This window comes from Somniosus microcephalus, chromosome 2, assembly GCF_052327205.1.
Source record: "Somniosus microcephalus isolate GS21.2 chromosome 2, FLI_Smic_1.0, whole genome shotgun sequence".
NCBI lineage: Eukaryota > Metazoa > Chordata > Chondrichthyes > Squaliformes > Somniosidae > Somniosus > Somniosus microcephalus.
The window spans coordinates 158,683,148-158,694,671 of record NC_140988.1 but is presented as its reverse complement, the minus strand read 5'-3'; positions in this window follow the sequence as shown (position 1 = coordinate 158,694,671).

The window sequence follows — 11,524 nt, the reverse complement described above, 5'->3', positions numbered from 1 at the left end:
ACCTGGGCAGGGCTGGGACCGATGTCCTGGGGCAGTGTTTGCTAGTGCTGCTGGGGAGGGTTTAAACTAAAATGGCAGGGGGTTGGGAACCTGTGCAGGGAGACAGAGGAAAGAGAAGCAAGGATAAAAGCAAAAGACAGGAAGGAGAAAAGCAAATGTGGCAGTCAGAGAAATCAAGGGTTTAAATCAAACATGGCCACTGTAAATAAAAATTCTAAAAAGTGTTAAAAAAACAAGCCTGAAGGCTTTGTGTCTTAATGCGAGGAGCATTCATAATAAGGTGGATGAATTAGCTGCGTAAATAGATGTAAACGGATATGATATAATTGGGATTACATAAGAACATAAGAAATAGGAGCAGGAGTAGGCCAATCGGCCCCTCGAGCCTGCTCCACCATTCAATAAGATCATGGCTGATCTGATCCTAACCTCAAATCTTCTATCACTCTGCATCCACCCGAACCCATGTGATCTCCCGGGAGAGGCGAAAAACCAGATAAAGACCCAATGGCCAATTTGGGAGAGAAAAATCTGGGAAATTCCTCTCCGACCCATCTAGGCGATCGAAATTCTTCCAGGAGATCACTTTGTCCCTATATTTTCTACAGTACTTACCTTCTGTAAAGGCGATCTCCACCCCAGCCAGGAACAGGAATAAAACCATCTCCTGAAATCTAACAGAATTAGAACACAGTAGGAGCAGAACAAGGCTACACGGCCCCTGGGCCCACTCCACTACCCACAGGGCCATGTCCGAACCCAGACTCATGTCCAATTTCCTGCCCGCTCCCCGTAACCCTTAATTCCCTTTACTTCTAGGAAACTATCTATTTCTGTTTTAAATTTATTTAATGATGTAGCTTCCACAGCTTTCTGGGGCAGCAAATTCCACAAACCTACCACCCTCTGAGTGAAGAAGTTTCTCCTCATCTCAGTTTTGAATGAGCAGCCCCTTATTTTAAGATTATGCCCCCTAGTTCTAGTTTCACCCATCATTGGGAACATCCTCGCCGCATCCACCCGATCAAGCCCCTTCACAATCTTATATGTTTCAATAAGATCGCCTCTCATTCTTCTGAACTCCAATGAGTAGAGTCCCAATCTACTCAACCTCTCCTCATATGACCACCCCCTCATCCCCGGGATTAACCGAGTGAACCTTCTTTGTACTGACTCGAGAGCAAGTATGTCCTTTCTTAAGTATGGACACCAAAACTGTACGCAGTATTCCAGGTACGGTCTCACCAATACCTTGTACAACTGAAGCAATACCTCCCTATTTTTATATTCTATCCCCCTAGCAATGAAAGCCAACATTCCATTGGCCAAGGCTGGGAATTCAACATCCAGGGGTATTCAATATTCAGGAAGGGCAGGCAAAAAGGAAAAGGAGGTGGGGTAGCATTGCTGGTTAAAGAGGAGATTAACACAATAGTAAGGAAGGATATTAGCTCTGAGGATGTGGAATCTGTATGGGTAGAGCTGAGAAACACCAAGGGACAGAAAACATTAGTGGGAGTTGTATACAGACCCCCAAACAGTAATACTGAGGTTGGGGGTGGCATTAAACAGTAAATTAGAGACGCGTGCAATAAGGGCACAGCAGTTATCATGGGTGACTTTAATCTACATATAGATTGGGCTAACCAAATTAGTAACAATACTGTGGAGGAGGAATTCCTGGAGTGTATATGGGATGGTTTGCTGGACCAATATGTCGAGGAACCAACTAGAGATCAGGCCATCTTAGACTGGGTATTATGTAATGAGAAAGGATTAATTAGCAATCTTGTTATGCGAGGCCCCTTGGGGCGGAGCGATCATAATATGATAGAATTCTTCATTAAGATGGAGAGTGAAGTATTTGACGCTGGCTAGGCAATGGCAAACATTTAAAGATCGCGTGGATGAATTACAGAATTTGTTCATCCCTGTCTGGCATAAAAATAAAACAAAAAAGGTGGCACAACCGTGGCTAACAAGGGAAATTAGGGATAGCATGAGATCCAAGGAGAGGACATATAAATTGGCCAGAAAAAGCAGCAAACCTAAGCATTGGGAGCAGTTTAGGATTCAACAAAGGAGGACAAAGGGATTAATTAAGAGGGGGAAAATAGAGTATGAGAGTAAGCTTGCAGGGAACATAAAAACTGACTGTAAAATATGTGAAAAGAAAAAGATTGGTGAAGTCAAGCGTAGGTCCCTTGCAGTCAGAATCAGGGGAATTTATAAGAACATAAGAACATATAATTTATAATGGGGAACAAAGAAATGGCTGACCAATTAAATACATACTTTGGTTCTGTCTTCACAAAGGAGGACACAAATAAACTCCCAGAGATGTCGGGGAACATAGGGTCTAATGAGAGGGAGGAACTGAATGAAATCAGTATTTGTAGGGAAATGGTTAGGGAAATTGACGGGATTGAAGGCCGATAAATCCCCAGGGCCTGATAATCTACATCCTAGGGTACTTATATATTAATGATCTAGACGAGGGAACTAGATGTAATATCTCCAAGTTTGCAGACGACACAAAGCTGGGTGGGTGTGTGTGCTGTGAGGAGGATGCAGAGAAACTCCAGTATGATTTGGACAGGTTGGGTGATTGGGCAGATGCATGGCAGATGCAGTATAATGTGGATAAATGCGAGGATATCCACTTTGGTGGCAAAAACAGGAAGGCAGATTATTATCTGAACGGCAATAGATTGGGAGAAGGGGAAGTGCAACGAGACCTGGGTGTCCTTGTGCACCAGTCGCTGAAGGTAAGCATGCAGGTGCAGCAGGCGGTTAAGAAGGCAAATGGTATGTTGCCCTTCATAGCGAGATGATTCGAGTACAGGAGCAAGGATGTCTTGCTGCAGTTGTACAGGGCCTTGGTGAGACCACATCTTGAATATTGTGTGCAGTTTTGGTTGCCTTATCTGAGGAAGGATGTTCTTGTCATGGAGGGAGTGCAGCGAAGATTCACCAGACTGATACCTGGGATGGCAGGAATGACGTATGAGGAGAGATTGGGTCAATTGAGCTTATATTCGCTGGAGTTTAGAAGAATGAAAGGGGATCTCATTGAAACTTATAAAATTCTAACAGGACTAGACAGACTAGATGCTGGAAGGATGTTCCCGATGGCGGGGGAGTCCAGAACCAGGGGTCACAGTCTAAAGATAAGGGGTAAGCCATTTAGGACAGAGATGAGGAGGAATTTCTTCACCCAGAGAGTGGTGAACCTGTGGAATTCTCTACCACAAAAGGCAGTTGAGGTCAATTCATTAAATATATTCAAGAAGGAGTTAGATATATTTCTTAAGGCTAAAGGGATCAAGGGATATGGGGAGAAAGCAGGGACAGGGTACTGAATTTGGATGATCAGCCATGATCTCATTAAATGGCGGAGCAGGCTTGAGGGGCCGAATGGCCTACTCCTGCTCCTATCTTCTATGTTTCTATGCTAGCTCCACCCAAACTGATTCTACTTCTTGATTTTCGGAGCTCAGATCCTTTCTCTCCTTATCTTTATCCCATCCTTTATTATCAGGGCTACCCCTCGTCCTTTTCCATTTTGCCTATCCCGTCTAAAAGTTATGTATCCTATGAGGACAGGGTCAACAGAACAAGGATGCCATTCAACATTGAACTTTTAAAGGAATGTATTCTAGGGATGTGGGTGTCGCTGGCAAAGCCAGCATTAATTTCCCATCCTTAGCTGAAGGTCATGGTAACTGAGTGGCTTGCTAGACTACTTCGGAGGGCAATTAATTGTCAACCATGTTGGTGTGGGACTGGAGTCACATACAAACCAGGCAGGATGTCAGGTTTCTTTCCATAAAGGACACTATGCTCACATTCACTGTGAAGCATAGGCACTTGAGTGAGATGCCAGAAAGCTTCCAGCACCTTTCCAGCATTAGCCAGCAACTTTTGGGAAAGTGAGAGAAGATTGGCTACAAAAAGAGGCATGAAATAAGTTACCAGGGAAGGTCATTGAAACAAACAATATAAATGGGTTCAATGAACAATCAAATGTATTGCTGGAAATAAGGGATGGAAGCATATAGTGAGAACATAGGCTGATTTGTGAAAGAGTTGAGGCCTGTTGGGCGGAATGACTTGTTCCTAAAAGTTATTTTGTTTTGAAACAAATCTTTTAAAAAATAGAAAGAAGAATATATGCACAAGATATAGGGCAGGATTTTCACTGGGCCGTGGAGTCGGGATTGGAGGTGTGGGGAGGTTAAAATCCTGAAATCAGGGGTCCCGACCCCATCCCGCACCCAAACCCACCTCCATGCCAGTTTCAAAGGAGGCGGGTACCCGCCCCGCACTGGGACCCGCCTCCCCGAGGCGGGAAGGGATTAGTGCCAATTAACTGCCTGTTAGCAGTCAGTTTTTAGCCTAATCCCTATTTTTAAGGTTGAAGTGTGGGATTCCCGACGGCTCCAAACCACGCCAAGTTAGAGGAGGCGGGCCGTCGGGTTGAAGGACTTGGAGGGGTCGAGATGTCGGTGTTCAGGTGAGTGATGTGTGCATGAGTGCAAAGGTAAGTGTGTTTGGTGTGTCTGAAGTGATTAAACAAGTTTAAATGACCTTACCTTTTCAGTCTTCCTTCCTTTAGGTCCCGGGAGTCCCTCATCTCACCAGCACAGAAAGCAGAATGGCTGTGAACTGTTAAAAGTGACAGCCTTCAGCTTACTGTGCAGGAGAGATTTCTAACTGAGTCTGTGGAGAAGGACTCAGGTCAGAAGTAAGACTGTCAGTGTTTGACAGCTTCAAACAGCTGTGAAACACTGATATTTCATCTGTCAAAACCTCTTGACAGATGAAATTTCAGTCTGTGACGTCACCTGTTGCCGGGTGGCCCTTAATTGGCCTGCTGAACCCGCTGGGTGGGCTCAACAAGGTCAATCAAGTTAAAATCGCGTGGATTGGCCGCATCTCGATGGAGGCGGGACTACAACCCGAAAGTTGTAGTCCCACCTCCTACCCAACTCCTGAGTGAAAATCCTGCCCATAATGTCTCATTTAAAGGGAAAATTAGAAAAAACTCTACAGAAGAGAAATAGATTATTATAAATTGATCGGCAACATCTAATGGGTGCTAGACAAGGCTGGAAAACAAACAAATGTCCAAAGGACAACACTAGAGGCAATGGTGAAGCTAGGTTTTGTTGATTGTTCAAACTTAAAGATTTGACTGACATGGCAGGAAGGGCACTGGGCTTGAAAAGTGGGGAATGCCAAATTACCTGGTCTGAAGGCCGAGCCGAAAACTGCACAGACTTGCAGGCTGAACCTGGAAGCCAAAGGTGGGTGACAGAGGGTCATAATATAATAATTAAGAACAGGAGTAGGCCATACGGCCCATCGAGCCTGCTCCGCCATTCAATAAGATCATGGCTGATCATCGACCTCAATTCCACTTTCCCGCCCGATCTCTATATCCCTTCATTTCCCTAGAGTCCAAAAATCTATCGATCTCAGCCTTGAATATACTCAAAGACTCAGCATTCACAGCCCTCTGGGGCAGAGAATTCCAAAGATTCACAACCCTCTGAGTGAAGAAATTCTTCTTCATCTCAGTCTTAAATGGCCTACCCCTTATACTGAGACTATGCCCCCTAGCTCTAGACACTCCAGCCAGGGGAAACAACCTCCCAGCATCTACCCTGTCAATCCCCTTCAGAATCTTGTAAGTTTCAATGAGATCACCTCTCATTCTTCTAAACTCCAGAGAGTATAGGCCCATTCTACACAATCTCTCATCATAGGACAGCCCTCTCATCCCAGGAATCAATCTAGTGAACCTTTGTTGCACCGCCTCCTTAGATAAGGAGACCAAAACTGTGCACAGTACTCCAGGTATGGTCTCACCAAGGTCCTGTACAATTGTAGCAAGACTGCCTTACTTTTATACTCGAACCCCGTTGTAATAAAGACCAACATGTCTTTTGCCTTCCTTATTGCTTGCTGTACTTGCATGCGAGCTTTCTGTGTTTCTTGCACGAGGACACCCAAATCTCTCTGAACACCAACATTTGAAAGGTCCTGGGAGCGAAATAGAAATGGTCCTCTAGAGCCGCATTGGCAGACCTCAAAATGAATGTGGTGAAGGTTATGCATGCACCTGCCCTCCCCCTGTCTGAGCCACTGCCCTGAAGTGCAGAGAAAATCACTTACCAGAGCTTGGCATATGATGACAAAGAACCTCCCTCGCTTTGAGAATTAAAGTTTCATCTCTAGAGGCTGAAACATCTGGTGTATGTGAAATAAAATAGCTTTAAAAAAATCACATTGTTCAGTAGGTGCCAATGTGCATCTATGACACTGGCATCTACCCAACAATTTGAAAAATTGCCCAGGTATGTCCTAGCCACAAAAAGCAAGAGAAATCTAACCCAACCAATTACCAGTCCTGCCAAAGCTAGTTGTGAATGGGGGTGGACAATTAAACAATTAATGGGAGGAGGAAGCTCCATGAACACCCCCATACTCAATGATGGTGAAGCCCAGCACGTGAGTGCAAAAGACAAGACTGAAGCGTTTGTTACCATGTTCATCCAGAATTGGAATTGATGATCCATCTCGGCCTCCTCCTGAGGTCCCCTCCATCACAGAAGCCAGTCTTCAGCCAATTTGATTCACTCCAATTTGATGGTTGTGGTTATTTGTGGCCAATTATCTCAGCTCCTGGACATTGCTGCAGGAGTTCCTCAGGGCAGTGTCAACCCTGGTTCAATGAGGAGTGCAGAAGAGCATGCCAGCAGCAGCACCAGGCAGACCTAAAAATGAGGTGCCTGTTATGTTCATTAATAACTAGTCGTTTTCATTATGAACAGCTAGTTTCTAGCTAGTCACTTTATTCATGTCATGTGGGCTTCTACAGCATCCATCTTGACTACTGCCTTTTGGGTAGCCTAGTGCATCATGGGTAGTCCACTCTTATATATACAGCTAAACATACAGCAACATACAGCTCCACCTAGTGTACCATTCTAGAATGACAGGTTACTGATCATTACATCCCCCTTTCTTTGAGGTTAAACAAAATCAATATCAATCAACTTTCAAGAAAAACGATAAAGATGATATCAGTAACACTTTTGTTAGTGCTCTATAAACATAAACATTTTCACAACAGTCAACACATTTTCAAAGCTTTACTTTATACTCAAAGATTAAGTCTATCAGGCTTTTTTACGTCACGTATGGATCTTCTCAGCACAGGTAAGTCTGATGTGTTTTCATGAGAGCCTGTATGTGTGTTTGTGTTAGATTGTTCTGGTGGTGATTGACAAGATTCAGTTTCAGCATTGTCATCAATCTGCTCTTGGATAGTCTCTTGTGTTTTTAGGAGGGAACAGCGGTTCCTCCTGAGAATCTGTCCTTCCTCAGTTCTAACAGTGTATGACTTTGGTCCTACTTCCTCAAGAACTGTAGCTTTCCTGTTCCATGCATTTGGATCCTCAATCCTGACAACATCATCCCTTGTCAATGGTTTCAGAGTTTTGGATGACTTGTCATAGTATGATTTCTGTTTCAGCTTTAACAGTTGAAGTCTCTGTCTCAGTTCCTTACTCTGCTTTTCTTTTACACAGCAGGGTAGCGTGGTGCGCAACTTGCGACCCATTAGGAGTTCAGCAGGTGAAAAACCAGAGTCTAAAGGTGAGGCTCGGTAGCTAAGCAGGGCGAGATAAGGATCAGACTTGCTTTCTGTTGCTTTCTTCAGTAGCTGTTTGAGAACTTGAACGCCTTTTTCTGCCTTACCATTCGACTGAGCATACAAAGGACTGGATGTGATGTGTTGAAAGTCATACTGTGCTGCAAGCTGTTGCCACTCCTTACAGTTGAAGCACAGACCATTGTCGCTAACGGCAATCCTGGGAATTCCATGTCTGGCGAAGATAGATTTCACATGCATTATGACACTGCTTGCTGTGGTGCTTGAGAGCAGCGCCATCTCAGGATAGTTAGAATAGTAGTCAATCACTATTAGATATTCTTTACCATTCAAATGAAAGAGGTCCATACCAACTTTTTGCCATGGTGCTGTTGGTAAGTCAGCTACTATCATTGGTTCCTTTGCTTGTTTGTTTTGGTGTTTCTGACATGTCTCACATTCGCCTATCATGTTCTCAATGTCCTTATTTATGCCAGGCCAATAAACAGTGTCTCTTGCTCTCCTTTTGCATTTTTCAATTCCGAGGTGTCCCTCATGAATCCTTTTGAGCATGTCTTGATGTAGAGCCTGTGGAATGACTATTCTGTTCTGTTTTAGTAATAGTCCACTTGCGACACTCAACTCTGACCTGATGTGATAGTACTTTGGACAGGAACCTTTTGGTCAACCATTGTGAATGTTCTCTATTACTGTTTGTAACACTGTATCTTTTACTGTTTCTTCTGCTATTTGCTTTGATTTTGTGTCTGACACGGGCAGCGCAGCAGTGACCATACTCACATGAACATCCACGTCTTCTTCAGTAGAGCTCACATGACTCATTGTGGGTGCTTGGGATAGTGCATCTGCTAACACTATGTGTTTGCCTGGTGTGTAGATCAGTTCAAAGTCATATCTTTGCAGCTTCATCATGAGTCGTTGAATCCTTGGAGACATCTCATTCAGATTTTTTTTTATGATGGCAACCAGTGGGCAGTGGTCTGTCTCAACTGTGAAGGTGGGAAGTCCATATATGTAGCCAGGAACTTTTCTAGTCCAACTACCAAGCCTAGACATTCCTTTTCAATCTGGGCGTATCGACACTCAGAATCAGTCATAGACCTGGAGGCATAGGCAACAGGCTTCCAATCTTCACCCTTTGCTTGTAGCAAGACCGCGCCTAAGCCATCTTTTGATGCATCCGTTGACACTTTGATTCTCTTTGTTGGGTCAAAGAAGGTTGAGTACAGGTGTGGTTGTCAGCACTGTTTTGAGGTTCATCCACTCTTGTTCATGTCTTTCTGTCCATGCAAACTCATTTGTTTTATGTAGCAGTTCTCGCAGACAGGCTGTCTTGGCTGACAAGTTAGGAATGAACTTTCCAATGAAGTTTATCATCCCCATGATGCATAGCACTCCTTTTTTGTCAGTGGGTCGGGGCATGTTGAGTATGGCGTTTACTTTTTCCATACCTGGCTCTATTCCTTTACCAGATAGATTATCTCCTAGGAAAGTGACTTCCTGGACGCCAAACTGACACTTGGCTTTGTTGAGCTTCAGTCCATTCCGGCGTATGCTCTGTAGCACTTTAGTCAGTCTCTCATTGTGTTCTTTCAGTGTGGAGCCCCAGATGATGATGTCATCAACATAGACCTGAACACCTTCCAGACCTTCAATTATGTGTTCCATCGCTCTCTATGAAAGATTTCAGATGCAGATATTATCCCAAAAGGCATTCTGAGGAAACAATACCTGCCAAATGGTGTGTTGAAGGTACGGTATTTGGTGCTCTCTTCATCCAGTTTTAGTTGCCAAAATCCTTGTGAGGCATCGAGCTTTGTGAAGTATCTGGCACCTGACATTTCACTGGTGATTTCTTCTCGCTTGGGAATCTGGTAGTGTTCACGTTTTATGTTTGCATTTAAGTCCTTTGGATCCATGCATATTCTTAGATCATTTTTCTTTTTCTTTACACATACTATGGAGTTAACCCAGTCTGTTGGCTCTTTGACTTTCCTGATGACTCCTAGTGTGGTCATTCTGTCCAGTTCTTTCTTGAGCCGGTCACGCAGGGGTGCTGGAACTCTCCGTGGAGCATGTACCACTGGCTGAGCATCCTCCTTTAGCTGGATCTTGTAAGTGAATGGTAGAACTCCAAATCCTTTGAACACATCCTGGAAATTACTCACTACAGAATCCACCGAGTCATCTGGTCTGCTTATGGCACAGTTTATACGGTAGACTCTCTTGACCAGTTCTAAGTCCTCACAAGCTTTGTCACCTAGTAGTGAATCAAGTCCTTCAGCCACAACAGAAAACATGAGATGATGCACTTTGTCTTTGACTGTCACTTTAAGTCTGCATACACCTAAGCTATCTATTTTCTGTCCATTATAGTTCTTCAGTAGTACTGACTTTTTCTGTTTTTTGGGCTTTTCTTTCATATTTTTAATGGCACACATACTGATTAAGTTTGCTTTTGCCCCAGTGTCTAGTTTCAATGTAACTAATGCTCCATGTACCTGCAGTGGGATCATCCATTTGTCCTCTTTTACTGCATTAACTTTATGTTCAGCATTGTCCATTCCCGAGGGCTGCACATTTTCTGTATCCTTTTTGATATTTTCACATGACACCATTCCTACATAAAATGTCTCACTTAAATCAGTGTCCTCAATCACATTGGCTTGGGCTTGTTGCCCTTTCTTTGTTTTTACTTTTGAAAAGCATTGTTTGGCAAAGTGATTCTTTCCATGGCATTTTGTGCACATTTTTCCAAACGTTGGGCATTGTCGTGACTGGTGTTTGTAACCACAGCGTTTACAATTAAAAATTCCTTCCTCCGATTGCTTTTCATTCCTGTTCTGCGCACATTTCTTCCCCTTGTAGGACACAGCACCGACAGCAGCACTATCACTTACTACAATCGCATCATTATTAATTTCACTGAAAGTCTTCGCATGCTTTTGAGCTAGCTCACTGGCTTGGCATATTTTCACAGCATTTTCCAATGTTAGCTCGGTTTCTCTCAACAGACGTTCCCTGACCTTTTTATCATGAATACCAAACACAATCTGGTCACGAATCATGGATGATTTCAGATCAGAGAAATTACATGTCTGTGCTTTCAGTTTCAGATCGGTCACAAAGCTATCAAAAGTCTCATTTTGCTGCTGTGTCCATGAACAGAACATGTACCTCTCATAGGTTTCGTTCTTTTTGGGAGCACATCATCCAATTTTTTTCTGTCCTGCTCTGGATCAAATACAAACGTATTAAATACCTCTATTGCCTGCGGGCCTGCAACCGTGAGCAGCAACGCTATTTTCCTTGCATCTGGCTTCGTACCGAATCCGATGGCAGCAATGTAGAGTTCGAATTGTTGTTTGAAAGTCCGCCAATTGCAGTCGATATTCCCCGTGAGTTTCAAACCCTCTGGTGGCTTCAAAGTCTCCATGTCACGTTTCACAATATTCAGCAGATTTTACCAATCCTGGTACCATGTTATGTTCATTAATAACTAGTCGTTTTCATTATGAACAGCTAACTTCTAGCTAGTCACTTTATTCATGCCATGTGGACTTCTACAGCATCCATCTTGACTACTGCCTTGTGGGTAGCCTAGTGCATTGTGGGTAATCCACTCTTATATATACAGCTAAACATACAGCAACATACAGCTCCACCTAGTGTACCATTCTAGAATGACAGGTTACTGATCATTACAGTGCCAACCTGGGGAAGCTGCAACTCAGGACTACATGCATGCTAAACAGCAGAAGCAGCATGCTATAGACAGAGCTAAGCGATTCCACAATCACGGATAAGATTAAAGCTCTGCAGTCCTGTCACATCCAGTTGTGA